The sequence below is a fragment of the Protopterus annectens genome, chromosome 7.part0 (genome assembly GCF_019279795.1).
Source record: "Protopterus annectens isolate FY-2018-M chromosome 7.part0, PAN1.0, whole genome shotgun sequence".
NCBI lineage: Eukaryota > Metazoa > Chordata > Ceratodontiformes > Protopteridae > Protopterus > Protopterus annectens.
Genome location: NC_056739.1, coordinates 303,874,063 through 303,899,106, shown reverse-complemented (window position 1 = coordinate 303,899,106; position 25,044 = coordinate 303,874,063). Strand labels below are relative to the sequence as shown.

Sequence of the window (25,044 nt, the reverse complement as noted above, 5' to 3'; positions counted from 1 at the left end):
TTTTTTATCTCTGTAATTAGTTGACAATTTTCCAAGCTTCTTTGGTGCATCAGTGTGAACAACATTTGTAAAATTCAGTGCAGGACAGTCAATAACATTTGATCTACTGACTGTTAAACTTGGCAATATTTTTCAGGTTTTCCATTCAAAGTGAATGGAAGCCTGTTCTGACAACAAAAGGTAGGGCTAATTGTTCTCACAATAGGGCTGTCAGACTGCATTTTGGGACAGATTTAGCCTATCAAGGGAAAATAGACTCATCAGGAAGTCTGCCCCTATGAGGGCAGACAGGAGAACAAAAAAATAAAATTAAGAATGAATACTTTTTTGTATTAAAGCAGCTTTGAGAGGTGCAGAAAATCATGACTAGATAAAAAACATGTTTTTTCATCATTTACCCGTAGTAGTCTTTTAAGACTGAATGGCAGGACTGTGAAGCACTGTCATCTAAACACAGCTTCTGTAACAGATCTGCTTCTGTGTTTACCTGACTGAGCCTCATTTATGTGTCTGTCAAAGCTTGTTCTATGCTACAAATAGCTGTTAATTATCTTTCTTTTGCTGCAAGTAGCTAGCCGGTTTTTGTAAGAGGGATCTTTTGTAGTTTTAAAACATTTGACAAACCCTCCCCCACATTCTCATGCTAAGGTGTGAAAACTCTCACTGCAGTAACTGATCCTTGCTGTACATTTACAAGTGACAAGCAGTAGGACTCTAAACTTAGTCTGTCTGCTACTTCCCAATGCCTTCAGTGGGAGGAGTTTTCTCTCATGAATAATGCAGACTTAAAACGTGCTTTATTATTTCCTCAATTATTTCTGTCATGTTCACCCTCCTTTTTCTATTTCATATCTATTTATACTTTGGCAACCAAGAAAGTGAACTGGTCCCAGAACCCTTTTCAGTCACAACTTAAGCTACATTGGCAAAGATAATAATTATTAAATGCACTTAGCAATAGAAAGAAAAAAAAAATGACATGAAGACATTGACCAAGATTGCATGGCAATACATAATCAGTGTATGACAGTGACCAAGTAAATCACTGAGCAATGTTTACTAGAATGTATACATTAATAATGCTTAACTATACATTTATTATAAATAATTCATTGTATGCACACACACACACACACACATATATATATATATATATATATATATATATATATATATATATATATAATGTGTGTATGTGTTTCTGTAGCTGTGTACAAGTATATGTATACAAAAGCATATGAGAGTGAGTGAGTGTGTGTGTGTGTGTGTGTGTGTGTGTGTGTGTGTGTGTGTGTGTGTGTGTGTGTGTGTGTGTATTTAAACACAGTTAAGTACTTCTGATTTCCTTTTCTTAGTGTTTTGGTACTTGGGTATTATCGCAACCACATTTACATCAGGAAAACTGTCTGTTTTCTAAGCCGTAGTTGTGGCAATCAAAGTAGTAAAAGTTTGTAATGAGGACGATATAACAGTCCTTACATCTTTCTACCTTTCTGGCCGATAAGTAAATATATAGTTTTCTTGTTTTTCTTGAGGGTAGTTGGGTGGACAAACACACAACCCTGACGGACTGCCGTAACCCACTAATGAGTTTTACTTGTTCTTGCAAGGTACCCGTTTGACTCAAAAACTTTTTATCACTTACACAGACTTTTACATTTTTGTACACAGAACACACTGGTCAGTTCATAAAATTGGTGAAATCTGTCATCCTAACCGTGCCTCTGAAGACTGCACAACTGTCCATGCAGTCTGCTGTGTAACACATACAACCTGCATTTTTGAACTAAACAATTGAGGACATCAGTCAGCAGAGAAATGAGAAATTTTTCAGATTCCTATTTCATATCCTTTATGACATTTCTGTCACTGCAAAGATTTCATTGCACCACCTACGTTTATAATGGCACTGTTTGAAAATCGCTCTCCGGTTTGAGGCATTTCATCCATGGAGTTTTTATCTGTCTGTGGAATTCTTTAAGAAAGCAGTTGACATATACCTCCAAATGACATAACACCGCGGCAAAACTATTTCAGGGTCTGATTAGCCACAAATAACAACACTTTGTCTAAAAACATTTACAGAGCATATCCTGGCATGGTTTATACGAAAGACATATACATACGCTGCAGTCGCGTGCTACATTTAAAATATCAGGTAGTGAGTCCGGATTGTGGTTGTGATAATACGCAAGTACCAGTGTTTTTAATACAGGGGCACATAGTAAATGTATGTTAAAGTAAATATTTAGCTGTTTATTATGGTTGAACTCTAACAATTTAAGGACTGACAGTCAGTGGGAATCACTTATAATGGATCTGCATATACCAGATATGCATCCTGCTCTGAAAGGATGTCACAAAAAAGTATAAAAGACTTTTTTTATGAATAGTATCAGTGCACCTAGTGATAGGGTTGCCACATGACTCTTTTTGCAGTTCTGGCCTGTGTGTTGGGGGGGGGGGGTTGCAAATAGAAAATGCATCGATACTTTACAAGAAAAAATATTTTCTGACTTTTCTGTAAATGTCACAGAAATCTTTGATACTACATTAAAGTTAATTTAACATATAAACTATTATAAATAACATTTAAAGCTTAGCATTTCAATACTGTGTCGCTGCTTATGTAAATTTGTCAGAAGAGTTGACAATTGCCTTTAAATTCCTGACTGATCTAATTGCATTGTTTTGTTATGAAAGGGGAGTGTTAAGTCCCCCCCCCCCCCACACACACACACACAGTAAAAATAGTGGAAAACAGTTCCACACCTTTCTGTTTTTTTTTTTTTTTTATATATACCAGCCGCTGTGTTCCTGGCATTAGCAGGATTAATTGCCCATATAAGATTGAGAGCAGTACCTCACTGGGTAAACTACAGATTTAACAGTGTCGATGATGTATCATGCAGATGGAGACAAATTTCTTTGCAAAGTATGTGAGAAGCTGAGTTAAAAAAAAGTAAGTGGGCTTCCCTTCCCTTAACTCCAGTGCAAGGAAATAAAAGTTATAAAAAAGTACAAGCACGTTTCTGGTACCTACACAATGCTGGAACCATATTGTAAGGACAAAATAAACCTAATAATTGAGTTAAACTGTATGAGAGGATGGCGATTTCCTTTAATATTACTTCTTTTAGTAAAGCAATTACACAGGAGGTCATTTCCAATAAACTGCTGGGTGAAATAATTGATAATTAGCTACAGTTCAACTTATTTATATAAATTTAGTTGTACCTAAAACCAATTAGACAGTAGATTGCCTACAGCAGCTTAGAACATTTCTCCTACTAACTTCTACACAATCAGCAATGACAGACTTACTTCCTGCACTTGTATACTCTGCATATTCACAACCATCCTTCAGAGTACAATCATCTTTAGCACTTTAGGGTACTCAGTGGCTTAGGACCATCTATGATTCTACTGTGTAAACATGAATGGAACTATAACAGGACATCTAGAGTTACTGCTGGAAATCATGGAACAATACATCAATGTATTTTACTTGATCGCTTAAAATGGCTAGCTTTCAACCAGCAGCTATCCTTATTACAGTCAAAAATTACTCACAAGCTACTTTTTCATGTAAATGTTCAGCCATGGCCAAAGTTCTGTCTTAGTACAGACCTGAGTGTGAGCTTCAGTCATACATAAGATGGTTAGCATACTTTCTGATTCTTAAACAGATATGCTGTCACATACAACTGTAACTTAGTTAAGAGCTGTGGAACAGACTCGCTTCTGTACTATGGTGCACAGCTAAAAGAAAAGTTTTTCAACTTGATCTGGTATAATGTTACAGACTGTATGATATTCCATTGCTTTTCTGCTGTTTCTTAGCCTTCATATGTTTGTCTTATCTATTGATACTTTGCAGTACAACTTGATAAGATCCTTAGCTGGGAGTACAGTATCTAAGCTTAACATTTACTAGTTTTAGTCAGTTAGATGACCACAAGCACTGTGGAGTATGTAACTACATATTACATATTTCTAGTTTTTATAAACGTTAATATCATTCTTAATCATTCATACAGTATTATTCTCTTGCTGGAGTGTTTCTCACTTAGATTCATCTAAAGGTCATACCTCTCAACTGCCTGTTTATCAGCAATGTCTAAGATTTTGGCTCAAATTTTAGCTCTGCCTTTCGGATCCATCCTAAAACTGGTTACTTTTGAATAAAAAGTAGCAAATTGCACCTAATAAATCATGACAATAATTAAAGTGTTAGATTTTATTTCATAAAATGTGTATTAATTCACATTGTCTTATTCCGTCAATGCCTTTCGTTAATACTAGTAATATTTTAAAAGTATCCCCGATTATTTCTGGATTTGCTCGAGATTTCTTGAGATGTGCTTGCAGTATTTCCCTCATCTAAACAGCTGGCCATTAAAATGCTCACTTCCAGTCCTCCCCACTTGTGATAGTAAAATGGTTAATTATAAATGTGGTTAAGCAGACATCTGAGTGGCTCACAACAAAGTGTTTACTACAGGCAATTTTCACAATACCAATGGCTATGGACCCTCTTTACTTAACTCAGGGACATAATCAGGACTTCTGGAAATGTACATTAGGTTTCATCATTCTGACCCCCACCCAAAGACACTTCTGATTTGTAAACTTAACTCCTATAATGCTACCTCTCCAACATAGCAGACCCATTTCTGTACTATAGCCTATAATCTTAAATAATTATATATGGAGCAGATATATCATTACAACATAAACCTTTATTTATACAGTAATGACCTAGTCACAATTAAAATTTCAGTTTAAAATAATCATTCTTACTCTGTGATTTGGTGTTATTTGTTAGATAAGCAAATCTACTGGACACATCCACTTTGCATTTCATAAAACACCTCTTTATACAAGCCACATGTTCTTCAGTCAAGAAGGGCCCTATTGCTATCCCTATCTTCTTTCTACTTCTCGCACAGAATTACTGATTGTTGACCCTCTTTAATGCACATATTGTATATTGCACTCTGTTTACTAGAATGTTTATATACAGATATTCTTCATATTAATCACTACTGCAGTAGCCTTAACTGTATGGGTTATATCCTGCCAAAGATAATAACAGATGGTCAGCTTCCAAAGTTTTAGGGCACCTTCCATGTGCCCAAACTGTCAAGAAGCTAGAGGAGAATTGATTAAAAGACAAATATGGGTGGGAAGCCCTTCAGAGCTTAGTGTCACTGAAGAGTATGTTCCTCTGAGGCTTTTGAGAATCGATGATCAGCTTGTGCTTTCCTTAGCTGGGCAGATAAGTTTAATTTGGGGGGGGGGGAGCTTTAATTTTCTTTTTTTTTTTTTTTTTTTTTTTTACTGATGTTTTACTACTTTCCTCTTCAGGAAAGCTATTTTAAAGATAGGAGTGTTGTGTTTTAATAGATTGTCTCGAGACTGTAACATACTTGTAAATGGAGCAATCATTGTTTCTGTCAGTTTAAACGTATTATCTAATTAATAAACTTTTTTTCTGTGGATAAATTATGTCAATTTTAAACTTGTGGAACTGCAATAGTGTTTGAAAGTGATTTTTACTGTTTTTTTCTGTCAAAAAAGTAACTTTTGTGGACTGGTAGTTTTACTAGCATTGTTGCTTGGTTTTCCCCAGGACAGAGGCACCATTTCATGACTGACCATGGAACAAATTGTCACTCCCATGGTCTGTCCTTATTCCAGCCACAAAAAGAAAAAGTTAAGCAAAGAGATGTTGTCACCACAGCAGTCTAGCAATTTGCATCAGAGGCAGGTGTGCGACTCTGCTGCAGCCATTTGTTGTACCCAAGATCACTCATCTTTTACCTGAAATTCTCTGGTGTTGCTCCTACAGCCACTAAGGACCAGATGTTAGCCACATCTTCTGCAGTTGTTGGGTCACCTCAATTGGCAAGGAAGAACCATTCCTGTCGGTCTGGGCAGAGGAAACAGGGAAGGTTTTCCTGTTGTGTCAGAATACTGTGCCCATCCCTGGGGAAACAATGGCTGTCATTAGTAACAATGTTGGCCCCATTTTTACTGTCAAAAAGAAATAGAAAACCAAGCATGTATCTACTCCTCCTCAAAATTCTTTGGTAGTAGATTACTGGAAACTGGTTCAGGTTTTGATTCAAGCTATTGATCCTTCTTGTAGAGTATTTTCCAGTAAATGAAAGAGGGATGCTGCCTTTCCTGAAGAGATTCAAGATTCTGAATTTAAACAGGAAGATGCAGGGATGGATTTAGGGTGTTGTCCTCAGATTTCATATTCAGACTCAGAGGAGAGCTCCCGTTCTGATTCTCCCTGTGTGAGTTTCTCTTTCTCTGAGACTACTGATAGAATGTCCCAGTGTTTTCAGTGGGAGAACACTGAGGTTTCTCAGTCCCTCAAAAAATAGTATGAGTTGTTACAGAAGGATTTTCCAGAACCTACACCCATTCCTCCTGTCCTGTCTACTTTAGAGGATGCTTGTCTGACTGCCTGCAATTTTCCTGATAGTTAGCCAGCTGTCTCTAAAAAAGGCAGATAGAATGTATAAAGTTCCTCAGTCATTTACATTTTTATATACTATTCCCAAACCTGACTCAGCACCTATTACCTTAGTTGACTCCTCTGCTGCTAAACGCTTAGTTAATTCCAATCCTACTTTTTTAAATATGGATGGGAAAATTATTGATAGGCATGGGAAAAAAAGTGCATACTTCTGCAACTTTGAATTTTAAATTGTCAGCAGAATTCAGGTAAACAAATGTTTAAGAAGTAGGAAAAAGGTTAAAAAAAGACATCTCAAACCTCCCCAAACCAAGGACATTCCAACAAGTCTGAATGACTATTCAAGAGAGCTTTTCTCCCACAGCAAAAAAAAAATGTCACTCAGATTTCAGTCACTGTGAGGGAATACCTCAAGATTTTGGATCTCATGGCATCTTTGATTCTCATGATACCCCTGGCAAGACTCCTCGTGAAAAAGATACAGTGGTATCTGAAATATCTTTGGTCCCAGCATCAACACCCTTTATCATTTCAAATCCCAGTACTGGGGTTTGTCAGAAAAGAAATCACCTGGTGGAGACAACAGATATCCTTAAATTAAGGTATTGCCTTCTTTCTTCTTGATCCAAAGTAGTCAGTCACTACAGATGCTTCCATCTTTGATTGGGGAGCAGTTTCAGGAGAGATAAATGTGCAGGGGGTGTAGGACACTAAGGATACATGCAAGCACATAAATTTCAAGGAGATGCTTGCCCTGTTCAAGGGATTTAATTCTCTGAATCATCTTTGGTCCCCAAGATCCCTTCAAGCAGTTAAAGACAATACCACAGTGATGTGGTACATTAACAAGCACAGGGAACCAGGTCAAACACCCCCTTTGCAGACTAATTTGCTCAGTATTCAGCTTCACAGCACAATCACACTTTACAGTCATCCTTCCATCAGAGCAAAACTGTGTGTGAGAAACTGAACAGCACCAGGGAAAACCTTAATGAATGGAAACTAGTTCCAGGGGCCTTCCAAGCTTTGATCCATCTGTGGGGTGTTCAAGTAGACCTCTTTGCTTCCTCTCTCTGAACAATCAGCTGGCAAAATTCTGTCCCAGCACTCCATGCAAGAAGATCTTTACCTGGCTTTACTGGAAAGGCTCACCCAGATTCTGCTACAGTTTGCTGTGAGGGAAAGGTTAGTTTGCTTTTTATTTGTTGTATTTTGCATTATTTTATTGCCCTTTTCTGTTTTCTATACTGTGCTTTGTTTTCTTTACACTGTGTTTTACTTGTATTCTACTTTTAGCTGCATATTAAAACTTGAAAAGAGACCACAGCTCTGTCTCTTGTGAGTCAGACAGAAATTTTTCCCACCCGGTTACGCTTGTGTTCTTAAACACCACTGTCTTTCTAGTTGCCTTCTCCTTATGTTAATTTGACCATATATCTCATTTCTTCTCTGTTTTTACTGGCTGGGGTGAGTAAGCACAAAATTATCATTTTGTGAAATCACTCCCCTTCAACTATTTACATTTATTGGCCATCCTACTATATTCCATAGTACCAGAATACAAAAGTAGCCACCCCCTTTCAATCTATCTTGCTGTTTTAAAAATAGTGACTGTCCACTAAAACTTAACTTTTAGACAGGAAAAACTTAAGTTAGCTACTTTCACATCTACCTCCTCTAGTGCACACTGCAGTGTTTAAGATAAACCATTTTTTTCATCTTATCTTTAAGCATCTATTGCAAGACTACCAGTTATTGTAGAGTCCACATTCTGCCTCTCGGTAGTCATCTTGGAATTAGTGTTTCTGTTTTCTCCTGGTGAGAGAAGGAGTGCAGTTACATTATTTCCTGGAGACTGCTGATCACCAGAAAGCTTGATAACTGCTTTATAGGTGACAGCTTAGAACTTGTGCTTATATTCTGATCCTGGTGAGAGAGTAGGAGCAGAGTGCATTAATTCCGGACTCTTTTTGGTTGGAGAGTGAGTGTCTGTGCTTAACATACCTGATTGGTCTGGTTGCTATTCGAGGCATTTACCAGAAAAAGGCTACAAGCCTGCAGACCCTTGCATCATCTGGATCAAGACTGTGGATCACCAAACAGGCTGTGGCCTGCTTCTCTTCTTGGGACTGGTGCTAAAACTGGCTAGCTTTAGCTAGAACTAGCTAGTTTTTTAGTTTCAGCACTCAAAACTCTTTCTTTGTGCTCAGCACTTGTTCAGAACTTGTTTTAAGCACTAAATAAACTACAAATTACTACAGCACTTGACTTTCCTCACTTGTCAAGAGGAAAACAGTTCTTAGTACTTAAATTAATAAGCACCTATCCAGGTATGTCCATGGGTCAAGCTCCCAGTGTTTTCTCCTGTCCATCTGATGAATCTGGGCATCTTGGGACAATGTAGCAATTGCCTCATATACACTGACAACCCTCTCCTCCTACCACCCAACACTACAACCTGTTAGAGATGCACTTATATAGCCAAATTGCAAGCCATGCTCTCTCCAGCCAAGACTGGACTAGACACTCAAGAGGAGAAGGTTAACACCTGCACCACACTCAACACATAGTCCTTCAAAACCCACACTACCAAAACCCGCACATAGAAACACAAAGCACACACCCACATTCATGGAGGCTCTCAATAAAATTCTGCCCAAGCAACAGAGACCTCCCAAGCTGAAATGCAGACAACCACCACCTCCCAACATTACCCAAATCACACACAGCCCACAAAATCAGTGTGCCACTCAACCTCAGTCCATGAGGCAAAACACCACACTCAACACACTAGTCATAGGTGACTCTATAGTCAGGCACACTGATGTCCCACTCACCAGGCTAAACAAGGAGAAAGTTACTGTCAGCTGCCTGTCGGGTGCCAGGATCCACCACATAACACACACACTCAGGTCACTCCACAACAAGTACAAATATGACTCTGTCATTGTCCATGTTGGTGTCAATGACCTGAGACATACCTCCCTGGACTACATGAAAAGAGACATGGAGGAGCTCTCGGATCTTGTAGCCCAGATAGGTATGACCCTAGCCCTGAGTAGCATCCTGCCATTGTCCAGAATTATACCACAGTACAAGGACAAAATGATTGACTTCAACAATTGGCTAAGCTTCTGGTGTCATTCTAAGGGGATCCAGTATCTGTCTGCCTGGGACAACATGGTTTACAGACCATGATGCTTTGCCAGAGATGGCCTGCACCTGTCACCCCTGGGATTCCAGATACTAGCCAAGGATCTTGCCACCCCATAGTGCCTTTTTTAGGCAAGGTTCAAATATTAAATTTACCACCATAACAGGTACAAGCAAGCAAACTCTGAGGGTAATGCTACTCAGTTCTAGAAGTCTAGACCTCAAAATGCACTCAATCGAGGCACTCCTTAAAATGGAGAACACTGACATCTGTGCAGTGACAGAGACCTGGTTCAAGGCTCCAGAAAACACCCCTGAATTACCAGGCTATAATTCATACCACACCTTTCGGCCTCCTAACCAGGACTGAAATACTAAAGGTGGAGGTGTGTCCATATTCTTTAAGGATTTCCACACCTCCAGTCTAGTTGCTCATCATAATGCATCCGAAATTATCCAAGTGCAACTAATACTGGGCAAGACTGCAATCCAGGATGTAGCTTGTTACAGATCCCTCACCATGCCCCAGGATTCCCACTCTTCATTTCTTAAGATACTGGAAAATATTAGGGTACAACCCAATACCTTAATTATGGGTGATTTCATCTACCCCACCATCAACTGGGAAAACTACTCATGTACCAACTCATTCGCTCAATGTTTTCTGGAATTCATAAATTCCAATGCCTTGGATCAACTTGGTCACAACCCCAACAGGGTCAGCAATATCCTGGACCTGGTCATTACCAATATGGGTAACCGGTGTTCTATGCCAGAGGTCAACTCCTCGCTGGTCAGATCTGACCACAAGCTAATCACCCTAGACATCCATATCCCACCCCCACCCCCCATTAAGGAAACCACCATCAAAAACTACTCCAAAGCCAACTTCATGCTTCTTAAGACAGAAGTGGCAAACGTCACGATACCCATGCAGACAGAAAATAGAGGTACAACTGCTGAATCTTACACAAATGCACTGTATAAGCACTTATATGAGTACATGGATCGTGCCATCCCCAACAGAACCAAGATGCTATCCTACAAAAAAACGGAAGCCAATCTGGTGGTCCCCTGCTATAAACAAACTCTACAACAGAAGGAAGAAGCTGTTGCAAAAAAGAGTAAAATCCCAAGATTGGAGGAACTCCCTGGTCAGCCTCAGCAAGAAGATGAGAACCCTCATAAAATCCTCCAAAGCCAGTTATGAAAATAAAATTGCCACTTATTCCAAAGACAACCACAAAGCATTCTACAGCTATGTCAAGTATCTCAATGGCAACACTCAGATCTGCTCAGAGCTACAGCACAATGGCACTAAATATACAGAACCAACCGATATTGCCAACATCCTGGCAGATAGGATCAGTGCTATCTTAATACCGGAAGAATGCAAAGCCCCTGTAATTACAGATGAACAAGTAAAGACTGCACTCTCCAAAGCCAAGAACACAGCATCCATGGGCCCAGACAACATCCCAGGCTGCATACTGCACGAACTACAGAACAAACTGGCACCCCACCTGAATACCATGCTATCAAAGCCTCAACTCAGGCTATGTGCCTACTGAATGGCGCACAGTGACAGTTGTCCCACTCTACAAAGGGGATCCCAGAAACTACTGCCCCCATTAGCCTGACGAGCCTGGTCTGCAAGGCCATGGAATGTATCATCTTGGAGCTTATAAACAAAGACATGGTAACCTCTAAACCCTGGACCCCACTCAGTTTGGGTTTGTAATAGGTAGATCATGTCTACTAAACCTGATTGACTTCTTTGAAGCAGTCACTAGAGCCATAGACGAGGGCAAGTTAGTGCACACAGCCTATCTTGATCTCACCAAGGCTTTCAATACCATCCCCCACTCTGGTATTATAGATAAACTCACTAAACTGGGCATAAATCCCTATGTCAGAAGATGGGTGGCAACTGTCTCACTGACAGAACCCACACAGTAAAAGTAGCCGACTCCAAGTCCGACTTCAGACCAGTGACGAGTGGAGTACTACAGGATTTGGTCCTGGGTTTTCTCCTATCCGGCATCTATTTCGTTGAAGTGCAGGCCAACACAGAAGGTCTTTGGCTAACAAAGTTTGCAGATGACTGCAAACTGGGAGCTATAATAGAATCACCTAATGATGTAGACATTCTACAAAAGGGCCTCACAGAGACAGGTGCTTGGTGTCAAAGTCATGGCATCGAGCACAATGCCAAGAAGTGCACTGTCATCCCCTTTGGGAAAAATTCAGTACCCATGAACTACCACATAGGTGGAAGCTCACTAAATACTAAAAGTATGATAAGAGACCTCAGGACATAGGTGGACAGTAGTCTCCCTTTGATAACCACATTGCCACAGTAGTCAGGAAATCCTTCTATGTGGCACACCTCATCACAAAAGGGTTCTCCTTTAGAAAAAAGGAGGTCATTGTTCCTCTCTACTCATCCCTCATCAGACCCATTATAGAGTACAATGCCCCATTTGGCATGTATCTCACAAGAGACCTACAATTGGAAAGGCCACAGAAATACCTCACTAAGAGGATTACTTGCCTCAAACAGATGCCATACGCAGACCATCTCAAAAACCCCCAGCTCTACTCCTTCACATTTCACCTACTTAGAAGCGATCTCTTCCTAACATACAAAGTTATGCCAAACCCAGAGCTGTTGGACATGCTACACTTAAAGAAATCCCAATCTCTCTGAACCACATGCTCCAGGGACCTAAACCTTGTCACCACAATAAACAGAGCATGCTGGAGGGATAGATTCCTGCCCCAGTGACTTCCCATACTCTGGAACAAACTACCCATTCATATCAAGCAAAGCTCCTCATTGGCCCTCTAAGAAAAATCTTGACAACTGGATGGGAAATAGAAAATTCACCCAGGGGATCACTTCTGCAGCACTGCTTGGCAGGGGCACAGGAAAATAATTTTCTTGGGTGGCGAAAGCCAGGGAACCTTTTTGGCTAGGCTTGTATAGGCCCCAGGGCCAATAGCCTAGTACCTACCTATGAACCTCGAAGACAGATGCCTTTTCTTTTCTTTGGACAGGAATGTTCCTATATGCCTTTCCACTAATATCTAGGGAACTTCTGAAGACTCAGAAGGAATCCCCCAAGATCATTGAAGTGACTCCCTTCTGGCCCAGGCAACCATGGTTCTCTCTTTTTTGGAAATGGCCAAGGGCAATTACCACAAGCTACCTTACAGAATGGATCTACTTACACAAGAACAGAGCTGTTCGACATACCCCATCAATCATCTTTAATTGACTGCTTAGGTGATAAGGTCTTAATTCCTTTTAAGTGCCTGTTTTCTGAGGACATGCAGTAGTATTAACGCAGACAAGAAAGCCGGCTACTAGAAAATCATATATTAGCAAATGGAAAAAGTTTTGGTGCCAACAACATAACCAGCAGCCATTCAGGGCTAGTTCTATGGTTTTATAATATCTGTATGCATTAATATCCTATGGCCTTTCTTATTCCTCTGTCAAGGTTCATTTATTGGCCATTTCAATATGTCGGCCCATGGATCCTCCTCTTTCAGTGCAATTGCATGTCAAAATGTTCTTGAAAAACGTTTTGCACAAGATGCCTCCAAGTAAACTGGTGGCCCCTAATTAGGATCTTAATTTTGTGTTATAGGAACTAACACTTGCCTCCACTTGAATCAGCTAATCTGGCTGACTTGAGGATCTTAACATAGAAAAAAGTTTTACTGATTGCTCTTACCTCTGCACGAAGGGTATCTGAGTTGCAAGTTCTTATGGTGAGTCAACCCTACCTTATTTTCCACAAGGACAAGGTTTGTTTTAGAACTAATCCTTCTTTTATGTCTAAAGTGGTATCAGAGTTTACTTTAAATCAAACTATCCATCTCCCTATAGTCTTTCTTGAATCCAAAAATGGTGGAGAAAGAACACTCCATACCTTGGATGTCCACAGCCAACTCAGGTACTATCTTGACAGAAGTAAATCTTTCAGATCATCAGATCAATTTCTTAAGAAGATAAAGAAGAATGGACAACAGGCGTCAAAATAGACTATTTCCAGATGGTTCCCCAAGGCTATTGCTTTTTGTTATACTCACCGTGACAAGTCTATTCCAGGCAGGGTCAAGGCCCACTCTACAAAGACCTTGGCTTCTTCTATGGCTTTTTGGAAAGGGTTGGATTCTAGAAGTATTCATGAAGCTGCAGTTTGGTCTTCTGTACAAACTTTTACAAATCACTATAAGCTGGATTCCTTCACTAGGTCTAGATCATCCTTTGCTAGGACCATTCTCCTGGACCCTTCCTTCTCCCAAATATAGCTAGCTATGGTAATCTACCCATATAGCTACGGCTATTGCAGCAGTGATCAATATGAAGGACATAGTCCAGCTGTGCAAGTTGAACGTACCATAACAGGAGATATTCCAATGATAACTGCTGCAATATCTGCTCCCTCCCTCTTGTTTTTTTAGTGTTTTTTTTATACCAGGGTGTGGACTTTTATTGCTATTCCTAGCCTTGTTCTTTCAGGGCTCAGTCTCTCTCTCTACTGGCAAGAAAGCTGTGAATGGCTTTGCACCCAAACATCTTTTAGTCAGCTCACCTCGAGCCACTTGACAGTTTGGGTGCTCGGAAGGTGCCCTGAAACTTTGGAAACTGGCCAGTTGTTATACCCTTGGCAATATATAACCCATACAGCCAAGACTACCGCAGCAGTGACAATTCAAACATCTGCTGTTATGGTATGTTCATCTCTGTACCAGTTTCTATGCAATTAATTTGAGCTATTTTAGGTATTGGTTACATTTCTGCTTTTTTATCTTTGAAATGTTTTCCATCTCACACACGTTTCTTTAGGAGTGAGCACTCATCAAGCAAACGGGGGCTGAATAAACCCCACTAGTTAAGATCAAGCTTACATGATGCCTTAATTATCACATGCAAATGTCAGTATTGAAGTAGATCCAAAACTAAGGTAAAACTCTTGAGAAAAAAATCTTACACGGAAGGTCAGTGTGGGATAGCTGCTCGAAATAAATCTCCATCCTCAACGTAAAGCAGTAACTGGTTGGAAAGGAAAACAAGCTTTTCTGGTAAAGTGAATGCACCCCCCTCCCCCTCTAAGCAGTGAAAATAATACCACTTAAGTTCTTAGCAGACCGTCAGAATAAGAAACACTTTCTTATTTGCAGACAAGAAAGCCCTCATGTAGTATACCTCACAGAGAGAATGCCTGCGAGTATTTGTATGGTTTGTACCCTTAAGCTTAACTTTACGAAGAAAACCAGGGAAACTCTCCTGAGTAAGGCAAACTGCTCTATCTGAATCACAACAGGTAAAAGATTTGACGACGTGCATAAATAAATCACTTTGGCAAAACAATAATCTTTGGTTTTTCACAGCTATCTGCGAGTCAGAGTTTACTACTCTAGCCCTGAGCTCCATGTTTTATCCCCTCCCAGACCCCATGTGCCCTCCTGTTTTTAAGAAGAAGAGGTATAGGGTTATATCCGAAAAGGAGCAGTCCGATATGCTTTATTTACTTCGTATAAAAATAAAACAATATCAGACAACCCACCCCAATTAACTAAAGGAAAAATAACACGACTCATATAATTACTTCGGTATACCTTGAAAGCAATTAAATACACGGCCCACGTTTATACGATGCTATTAATGAAAAACAGCTGTTTGGGAGGCTAGGCTGCAGGAGCTGAACGTTCAGTCTGTTAGGACCCAGCAGGCACCACACGCTGCAGAGGAATTCCTTGGAAATTGACAGGAGCCTGTAATGGCCAAACTGGAAGGGAGCAAACAATGGTATCCTGCAATCTGCAGACGACACATTCAAACAAACTTATTTTCATTCTACGTGTGCTGTAGATCATCTTCTTTTAAGAAAACAAAGTGGCACAGTTTTTGGCACACAGTAAGATCCTCCTATGTCTATGCACGCATGCTTAGAGCAGCAAAGGTTTCTCCACCCTTTTTCATATTTACGGGCAAATTGCGCTTGATGAAGGATCGATACCCGTATTCGCAGTCAGGTGTCCCTACTCAAAGACAATAACAACAATTTGGCGAAATGTAACCGTTTGAATGATGATCCTTTAGGACAGCCTGACCTGAACGACAGTTTTTTGAAAACGCAGTATATATTTTTTTCTTGGTGGAGATGCTAAATATGCTAAAAAGGAAGTGATCTCAGGCGTTAAATAATTTCCTGCTCTTAAGGGGAAAGCGATTGTAGACTTAACTGCAAAACAGCTGTATTAGTTATGTTATCAGTTCAGTGATCCAAACTTGTGGGAAAGATAAGTGTTGGAAATGTTTTTTTGCGTATGAGTGCCAAGCCACCTGGCTAGGTGAGTACTGACCAGGTTCTTAAACTGTCAAAAGTAAGCCATTGCAATGGGGTCTTGGAGTGGTGAAAGCTGTATTAACTTTTATTTTCTTAATTTTTGACGGCAGTCAACAGTAGTGTCTTTGTTGGGGTAGCTGTAAAAGTTGTTATTCCCTGTTGTTTTGATAGTGAGAGGTGTGTCTTAGTTTGTAAAAGGGCAGAGAGTTCCTTTCTTGGTTAGATGGGGAGGTGCTTTGAAATGTTTCCGTGGGCGCGCCTTTGTGCGTGTTGGGGAACTCTTGTACTTGCCATATTTTACTAGAGTTGGGAGTAAAACCCCAGTTGCTTCTTCAGATTTATTGTCTTTTTAACTCAGACATGACATTTTGGCTTAATCTTGTAACAGTCTGGTAAGGGTGAACGATAAACGGTTAAAAAAATGTGCAAAATGAATGTAAAAAGGCATGTCTTGCATGATTACTCAGTAAAGTTCAAGTGTTGCTGCTATGGAGTATTAGTATGCCCTGTGCCTGTACGCACTTTTCTGTTGTTTTCAGGCTTAAATATTATAATTGATCATGTCTACAATGACACACTCCCAGATGTCCATAAATGTACAGCTATTTCTTATTATTTAAAAAAGCAAATGGCGTAAAACTAAATAAAATGACCCACTGTTTTCCACTGACAGTTTTTGCTGTAGGCTGTTCAAATCATGTCTCAAACATTAAATAAATCCTAGCATAATCATGTTGTCTTGTTTTGTGTGTGTCTGTCTGTAAACGTTTGTTTTCCTAGTAGTCTAAATTGATGGTAGGTCAGTCATATGGAAGTCTTAAGTGTAAGTAGCGAACATAAGCCATTGCTGGATTTTTCAAAAAAAAATTTTCTCAGTCTTGGCATTAAAGGATGAGGGCATCACCATTGAAAATGTAATTTATTTTAACTTTTTTTTGTGGTATTTGAACTTTAGAAGACCAAAGTGTTATCTGGCTTTGGCATCTGTGCTGTTCAACTATATGAAAGTCCATTTATGATCCGTAAATGTGTCAGGGTTTCTCTTGTTTAGAGTAGCACTTCTGTATAACTTGCAGTTTTGCAATTTGGAAGAAGTCATTGGGTCTGTTCTGTAGATAGCTGTTTTGCAGTTTTCCCTTCTCACCTCCAATAATAGAGTGAAGAATCCACTCTGCAGGACAATTATTGCAATGCTTGACTTAGCCTTTGCTGGCATGCACCCTGAGAAATGCAACTTGGGTATCTAGTGAGGGAGAGTCATTTAACATAGTAAGTCTGTATTTTTTTTTAATCTAATTTAATGTGCTTTCATTATTTCACTGCCTGTCTTGGGGAGAACTGTATTTGTCTCGCTGTACTGCTCTGACTGCAGAGTTTCTTTACCCCTGCAAAGTGCATTAGACCTTTGGTCTCCCTCTTATTGGTTGCCTCATACTTTATTTTTTTCCTTCCTTGTTGACTTCTTTACTTGTCTCCTCACCAGAGTCCTACAGCTATTCGCACACTTTTCATGTGGGGTATTTGGTGGTAATCCTTGTGTCTTCTTTCATCCATGTATCGAAAGTCACCATAGAGGGGAATTTATTCAGTGCATTGGGGAATTTGCTGATATTATTTTTAAATCTATTTATTCTAAGTAGTAGGCTAATTCTTGTCATTTTTATTGTTGGTATTATGTGATCATGGTCTCTCTCTTTTTTTTTTTTTTTTTTTTTATTGTCTTTGCAATCTGTAAAAAAAAGTTTAGTTTAGGTGTAGAGGAAAGTATGGAAAGGTTTTGCCTGGTAAGCTGGATACAGTGTCTTTTGGCTAGCTGAGGTTGACAGCAAGTAGTAAAAGTATGAAGATGGTCTAACTTTAGAACCGTTTGTAATTTATATTCTTATGTGGTAACAGTTGTGCACTCATTTAAGGATGTAGATAGGTTAGCACAGGTTTTATGTTGGAATCCGCCGTGTTCAGTACACTGTAGTACAAAGAACTGTTGGCAAAGTGGACTTTGTTTTTAATTTTTAACCTTAACCTTAGAAGTCTGCAGACAAACCTGAGTCTTATGGCAAAGTACTGTCTCACCTGGGTGTTTGTATTTACAAATTATTTTGCTGTTTCTAGTTTCGTAAGTAAAGGTTGATTGGTTTCTGTGTAATGTTGAGTGCATGGAAAACTCCCCTAACTAAGCAAAAGTAGAGGATAGTAGATCAAGACCACTAGGCAATTGGTTGCTATATGGTATAGTAGTAGGACCGCTTTTCTTAATGTTTAGCATCGTATGGCACATTGAGGTGTTAAACTGTGTCCCTCTCGCACCAAAACTGGCATACTGGTTGTAGGAGGGACTTTTTATCCAGACCTGATGTATATTGCAGGGAGGGAGGGAGCGTGGGTAGGTAGGTGAATCCTGTAGTCTGTCTATGGAAAACGTTCTGTGTTTTTTTTTTTTTTCCATGTATAAAATTCTCAACATAAAAACTCCATATAAAAACAACCTCAAGGTTTTGCTGATAAACACTAGAAGTCTTAACATCAAACTGCATTCGCTGGAAGCGGTCCTCACCTTGGAAGACACAGATTTGTGCAGTCAAGGAGACCTGGTTCAAGGCTGTGGAGAGCACCTCAGCCATGTTGGGCTCTACCTCCTTCCACATGTTTAGACCACAAACTGCATGAAAACTAAAGGAGCTGGTGTATTAATATTCATTAAAGATAAATACACCTCCAGACTGGTTAGACACCATGGTTCCCTGGAGGTGCTTCAGGTGCAATTAACTGTTGGTATGACACCTGTTCAAGTCATTGCTAGCTACAGGACCTCCTCCATGAATCAGGACACCCACTTTGCCTATTTGGATCTGCTTGAGTCTGTCAAGATACATCCGAACACCATGGTTTTGGGCAACTTTAACTACCCATCCATTGACTGGGGAAATTACCTATGTGCAAACTCACTTGCCCAGAGGCTCCTCGCCAACATCTTGGATCTGATGCTTACCAGTTTGGGAGACCACTGTAGCATCCCCACTGTGAGGTCTTCCCTAGTGAGATCTGACCACAAATCAGCCTCATTTGCACTATCACACCTGTCCTACCCCCCCCAGCACCAAGTAAACTAAACTTCTCCAAAGCTGATTTATAACGTCTTACAGGATGGTATAAATAGCTTCATAGTACCTCCCCCATCAGATGGTACTGGCAACTATGCAGAGTTCTCCACAAATGCTTTATACAAACACCCGAGCAACTGCATTGACTCTGCCGTTCCTGATAGGACCAATACAAGCTGCTCATGGTAGAGCAAACCTGTCTGGTGGACAACTTCCATTAACAGGATTTACAATAAGAGGAAGAAATTGCTGTATGAGCAAGAGGAAGCAAACCCTAAACTGGAAATGCTCCTTCCTCAGCTTAAACAAGCAAATAAGACTTCTTACGAGTCCTTCAAATCTAACTACAAATCCAAATTAGCTTCCTCAACTAAAGACAACCATAAGGCGTTCTTTGTTAGATCCAGAACCTTAAAGGATAGGCCCAGATCTGTGCCGAACTGGTAGTTAATGATACCACATATACTGAGCCTGTGGACATTGCTAACCTGTTAGCCAACACATCAGTCCCCTGTCCTTGCTGCACATATTCCAAGACATCCCTGTCACCTGTCCTCTACCTTGTATCTCTAAAGAGCAGGTTGTGAATGCCCTCTCTTAAGGTAAAAAAAACTGCATCCATGGGACTTGGTGACATCTCAGGCTGCATCCTACATGGGCTAAAACAAGAATCATCAACACCATTGGGTACTCTCTTCAGTCATAGTCTAAGCATTGGCTTCATTCCAGCTGAATGGAAAAAATCCACAGTTATCCCCTTGCACAAATATGGTGCTTCCACTGACACCGGGAACTGTAGATCTGTTAGCCTGACTAGCCTTATCTGCAAGGCCATGGAGAGAATCGTAATGGATTTTATCAGCAAAGATATTGGTAACCTCCAAACACTTGACTCTACTCAATTTGGATTTGTTAAAGGGAGATCATACCAGTTAAACCTGGTGGACTTCTTTGAGGCAGTCACCAAGGCCCTTGAGGGGAAATCTGCGCATACAGCCTACCTAGACTTAGCCAAGGCTTTTGACGCTATCCACCACCTCGGCATAATTGACAAAATGCACTCAGCTAGGTATCAACCCGTGTCCCATAAGATGGGTTGCTAACTAGCTCACTGATGGAACCTATATAGCTAAAATAGGGGAATCCCCCTCCAGCAGCAGACCTGTAGCCAGTGGTGTTCACTGGAATCAGTCCTGGGACCTATATTGTTTGGAATCTATTTTTCCGAAGTGCAAGCTAAAACTAAAGGTCTGTGGCTGACAGAGCTTGCTGATGACTGCAATCTGGGAATGGTCATAGAATCTCTAAACCATGTTAACATCCTACAAGAGGGTCTTACACAAACAAATGGTCGGTGCCAAAGTCATAGCCTTACACTCGATGCAAAAAAATGTATTGTCACCCCTTTTGGTAAGAGTGATGTTCCTGCTAACTACCACATCAATAACAACACCCTAAGTATGCACTCAGTGGTGAGAGACCTGAGCACACAGGTTGACAACTGTAGCTTTGATCACCATGTCTCCACAGTTGTAACCTCCCTGTATTCTTCCCTTATCAGACCAGTAACTAAGTACAGTGCCCCTTTTGGTATGTTCCTTTCCAAGCACCTGCAGTAATTGGAGAGACCACAAAGGTTCCTCACAAGGAAAATTCAAGGTCTACAGCATTTGTCTTTATGAGGATCATCTGAAATCACTGTCATTTTATTCTGTTTCATACAGACTACTCTGAGATGGTCTCTGCCTTGCATACAAGGTAGTCTTTGACCTTAATGCTGCATGTCTGTAATCAAATGGTACGTGGGTTACTCGCTCTGATAGCCTTAACCTGGTATGTGACATTAATAGAACCTGCTGGTGGGACAGATTTGTCTCCCAGAAGTTATATACCTTTGGAACAAGACTCCCACTTCTTGTCGCGCAGAACATCTCATTGGCCCTTTTCAAACACAGTCTGGACGATTGGATGGGTAACCGTAAATTCACCTCAAGGGTTCCACCTGTGTCCCTCTTGGACAGGCGTGATGGGTGCTGATCCTGGAAATAAGGATAAAACTTGACTAGGTTTGTAAGGGCCTAGGGTCCTTAGCCTAGCAACTTCCTATGATCATATGTAGTAGTATAGAATGGTCAGAGGAAGGAACTTGCTTGGAGGGTTTCCAATAGGAATGACAGGGAGTAAAACACATTTGAAAGTTGGGGGTGGTACTTCATCTTCTGCTAAATTTTCCAGACACTGCATCCTGGGTTGGCTTTGTCGAAGGAGGGTCATGCTTACTGAATCTGGTGGACTTCTTTGAAAAAGTCTCTAAGGCAGTGTGTGATGGGTCCCTACTCCTGGCCAGCAATCAAGGAGACTCGATCCTCACCACTGACTAAGAGCGAAGATGGATTCCCACAGTATTTTCGGATGCAGCTCCCTGCACCAAGCAGTTTCCCTTAAGAGCACACAGGGAGCATGCTCCAGACCTGGGACTGGGCTCTCTTTCACTCTCCAGATCCACAAAAAAACTCCACACTGACCACTTTTGGAGCTCTGTGTCTGTATTCCTAGTAGCTGACACATACATTTGGGTATTTGAGTTTCACACACACATGTACTGGGAAAAGCTGGTGCAGATTTACTAGCTATGCCCCTTTCTGCCCAGAGTCTGAGGTAATCATGCTGCCACCAGTCAGCTGCCCTAAGGCTCTTACAAAGGGTATCCAATTATACTTTGTAAAATTAATGCTAACACAAATGGTAGAGTGTGGCCAAAGTAGCAAGGCTATCAGCAGTGGCCACACCGTCACTAAAACCAGCGCAAGTTCTCTCAAGATGTTAAAAGTATTCTCTGAAGGACCAGCCACAATGAAAGGTATTAAATATTTAATGATAAAATAATAAAACTGAAAACAGGAGAATACTGAATACAATAGAATGTTCACAGAGATCTAAAGAATAATGCAGTTGGATAGTTTCTCACAGATGCAGAAAAGAATACTAAATTATTCTCACTAAATGTCCATGACTAACTAATTACTGTTCCCTGATTAATAATTAAGGCAAGGCAAGCTGATGTGTACTGAGTGTCTTACTACAGCAAGAGCCAGATGATGTTTCTCCTTGTCTGTGTGAATATGTATCCTGTCAGAAATCTTTCCTGTCAGGTTCCAAAGTGCTGCAGGGAGAGTTCAAAGAAACCAGATGCTGGTTAGAGGATGACATCACCTCTGGTCACCTGACTCTGGTACATTACACACACAGTGCTGTGCTAAGATCTGTGGCAACATCTGAAGGCAGTAACACAATTTCAACTTGCCACCCATCCAGGGTTCTCTGATAAACACACACATTTGATCAGTTACAACAATACAACCCAATATACATGCATACACTCATTCTGTTCAGGAGGACCTACTGTTGATGCATTTTTAACACACACCACTTTGAAACTATATTCTTAACTCAAACATCTGTACAAATCAGTGTGATAGTCCAAATAATATAAAATTCTTTACAAAACTCCAGCTAGCAGTGCTGGCCTATATACACATGTACTGCCCTACTATCCCTTGCTCAGATGGCACTACCTCATATCATATAGTGGATGTGGAGAAAACTGTATACTGGTTACCTAGATCTGGCTAAAACATTTGATACAATATCTCTCTTGGGCATTGTCAGCAAACGTATAGAATTGAGTATAAACCCCTTTATAGCAAGCTGGCTGGCTCACTAATGGGATCAGAATTGGCGTGGGCACCACCACGAAGAGCACAGTCACCAGTGGAGTCCTCCAGGGCTCTAGGCTAGGCCCACTCCTGTTTAACATCTACTTCTCAGATGTTCAAGCCAATGTCAAAGCCTGTGGTTAACCAAGTTTGCAGATGATTGCAAACTGGGAGCAATCATCGAATCCCTTCCAGATGAGAACACCCTTCAGGAAGGTCTGACGCAGAAAACCTTGGTGCCAAAGCAGTGGCTTAAAATTCAATACCAAGAAATGCGTTATGGTACTTTCTGAGAAATCAGCCACTCTGGGTAATTACATCATCAAAACACACACCTAAAAGTTGATTTGTTAGTTAGGCATATGGGAACCTATGTAAATAGTTACCTAGCCTTTGCCCAACATGTGTCTGAGGTAAGAAGAAAATCCTTATTTATTTATTTTTTTTTGCTCAGCTTATAAGCAAGGTCGTGACATCTAGGTTCAGAGAGGTCTACACACTGTACTTGGCCTTCATCAGACACATCGTAAAATGTAATGCTTCCTTTGATATGTACCTAACTAGACACACAGAGGAACTGTAACATCCGCAAAGGTTCCTTACAAAAAGAATACAGGGAGTAAATGCAATGTACTCCCTTTTTTTTTTTTTCTGATCACCTCAAAGCTCTGTCTCTTTACATGGTATTATACAGACTTCTGAGATGTGATGTTTGCCTGACATACAAGGCATCAATAGACCCTGTTTTGATGACCCTTTTGCACATCCACAAAACATCACCAGAACTGCTATATTAAAATACCTGCATTTTATTTGAGACCTAACTAGAATGTGTTCGAGACGGACACATATGTTTTTCAGAGAGATCCCATTCTCTGGAACAGGCTTCCCATCCATTTGAAGCAAAGTTCCTCCCTATTCCTATTTAATTGCAACTTGGACAAAAGGATGGATAATGAGAAATGCACCCCTTGTCTGGTGTCTATGCCTTTGATTGACAGAGGCAGTCAGTAAATCGCCCCTATATAAATCAAATGTGTGGGGACACATTTGGGTTGCACTGCTAGGCTTATAAGGGCCCTAGTGGTGGTTAGCCTATGAACCTAAATCCTACAATAAATTTTCATATGACTGTAGGACCTGCAAGGGAAGTAAGTCAAGAGAACATATATGCCTTCACAGTGTCCGCCCTTATAAACTCTTTCTCTGTTTTGAGAAGGGTAAAGCCAGATATGAATTTGTGGGTACCATTTGAAAGGGCAGTGGTAAAAGCTATTAGGATACTGTGTAGCTTGCTAACTGGATTTAACACTTGCCAAAGTTGTTACCTCTATCCATAGAAGATTAGGGGAAGGTGGCTTGTATTTGCATGGGACTAGTTGCCACCCTCCCCATCTTATTTCATCTTTGCCCTATGGGGAATTTTTACACCTTGATAAACTTAGTAACCAAGATGATGGTTTTATAAAGATGTTGAACAAATAGTTAAAATTGTCTTTAATAGGGGTTGTAGTAGAGATTGGTTATGAATTCCCTTGAAAAAGTTATATTGAAGTGTAATGACTTTGAGGTTCATTGTAAATAGGGAAGGTAATTTGTTTGTGTCTTTCGGCTTTTCCCGGTTAGGGGTCGCCACAGCGGAACTCTGGTCTGCTAATGATTGGCAGTTGATTTTTACGTACCGGCTTGCCAGGCCTGACGCACAACCTTCAATGAAGGTACGCCCATTCACGCATGTCTCCACGCAAAAGACGCTCTAGCTGAGAATTGAACCGGACGGCGTCTTACTGTGAGGCGGCAACGCTACCGCAGCACCACCACCGCGGGTTAAATAGGGAAGGTAATAAATGTCAGATAAAGAAGTTATTTACTTGCTAGTGATTTTCATTAGCTAGATGTGAACCTTCTGAGGTTTTGAATGGTAATAAATGCAGTAATAATAATAAAAAAAATATATATTTACTTTGTTTCTACTTGCAATGTTCTTAGCAAACAAATTGCTAAGCTTTTGAATTATTTTTTTCGGCCAGTTTTGTTTAAAAATTAGGAATTGTTACAGTTAAGTTCTATTCCCTATGTTCTTTTTTATAGAAGAGGCCTTAGTTTAGCTGACATGTTAGTCCATAGTAATTTCATTAGTCCAGTTGTTAGTGTTTCTAAGAGTTTGTGCCCTAAAATGGCACTTTTCTGTGTGATAAATGTTCAGTATGCAATCG

At 40.3% G+C, this 25,044-nt stretch overlaps 1 protein-coding gene across 1 annotated transcript in view; it reads left to right on the top strand.

The window, feature by feature from the left end:
* Positions 1-15,400: 15,400 nt before the first annotated feature.
* Positions 15,401-25,044, top strand: part of ELK4 (ETS transcription factor ELK4) — a 384,359-nt gene continuing 374,715 nt past the window's right edge. Inside the window, exon 1 of the mRNA XM_044076824.1 lies at positions 15,401-16,015. The gene's annotated coding sequence lies outside the window, so the exon portion shown is untranslated. The remainder of the gene's footprint in view (positions 16,016-25,044) is intronic.